This window comes from Schistocerca piceifrons, chromosome X (assembly GCF_021461385.2).
Source record: "Schistocerca piceifrons isolate TAMUIC-IGC-003096 chromosome X, iqSchPice1.1, whole genome shotgun sequence".
Classification (NCBI taxonomy): Eukaryota; Metazoa; Arthropoda; class Insecta; order Orthoptera; family Acrididae; genus Schistocerca; species Schistocerca piceifrons.
In genome coordinates, this window is record NC_060149.1 from 811743335 (window position 1) to 811744339 (window position 1005).

The following is a 1005-nucleotide window of genomic DNA, read 5'->3' on the forward strand; positions in this document are numbered from 1 at the left end:
ATAGGTGGATTGGATAGCCAATTAAGAAGTACTGAATCGAATTGGAGACAAAATGTATAGATGGCCCAATTGATAGGACACATCCTGAGACATCAAGGAGTAACCCGTTTGACAACGTAAGGTAAAAGTTGTAGAGTGAGATCAAGGGTTAAACAGTATGCAGGTACAAATGGGCGTAAGGTGCAGCAGGTACGCAGAGGTGAAGAGGCTTGAAAACGACAGGCTAGCGTGGTGACTTTCATCAAACCAGTTTACGGATTGAAGAAAGCAACAACAGCAACAGACTGGTTACTCCATTCTTGAAAGCAATAGCGCTGGGAAATGTCTACTTCTCTGGTAGTCATTCCTCCAACGGATACTCAGTGAAAAATAGCTGAAGGTTGTGAGGAACGTGGCAACGGCCTTGCCGCAGTGGATGCACCGGTTCCCGTCAGATCACCGAAGCTAAGCGCTGTCGGGCGTGGCCGACATTTGGATGGGTGACCGTCCGGGCCGCCATGCGCTGTTGCCATTTTTCGGGGTGCACGCAGCCTCGTGATGCCAAATGAGGAACTACTTGACCAAATAGTAGCGGCTCCGGTCAAAGAAAACCATCATAACGACCGGGAGACCAGTGTGCTGACCGCACGCCCCTCCTATCCGCATCCTCAGCTGAAGGTGACGCTGCTGTCGGATGGTCCCGATAGGCCACTTGTGGCCTCAAGACGGAGTGCTTGTGAGGGGTAGAAAGCTGAAAGAAACTGAGTGTATCGTACCAATGCCTTCGGCCAGAAATGCGAAGACTGTAACACACACACACAGTTTTCTAAACTTATACAAACATTAAATATGCCACTGTATGAAACCAGAGAGAATCCTGCAGTTGCGAGAACTGAGCACTTGCAAAACTGGCTGAAACTTCCTGAGCTTTTACCGGGAGGACGTATTTTTGATTGATCCACACAGAAATCTTTGAACAGGCTAAGAGTAGACGTGGGCAAACCAAATGACAATCTCGTTAACTGG

At 48.6% G+C, this 1005-nt stretch overlaps 1 pseudogene; it reads left to right on the forward strand.

The window, feature by feature from the left end:
* Window positions 1-393: 393 nt before the first annotated feature.
* Window positions 394-511, forward strand: LOC124723679 (annotated as a pseudogene).
* Window positions 512-1005: the final 494 nt, after the last annotated feature.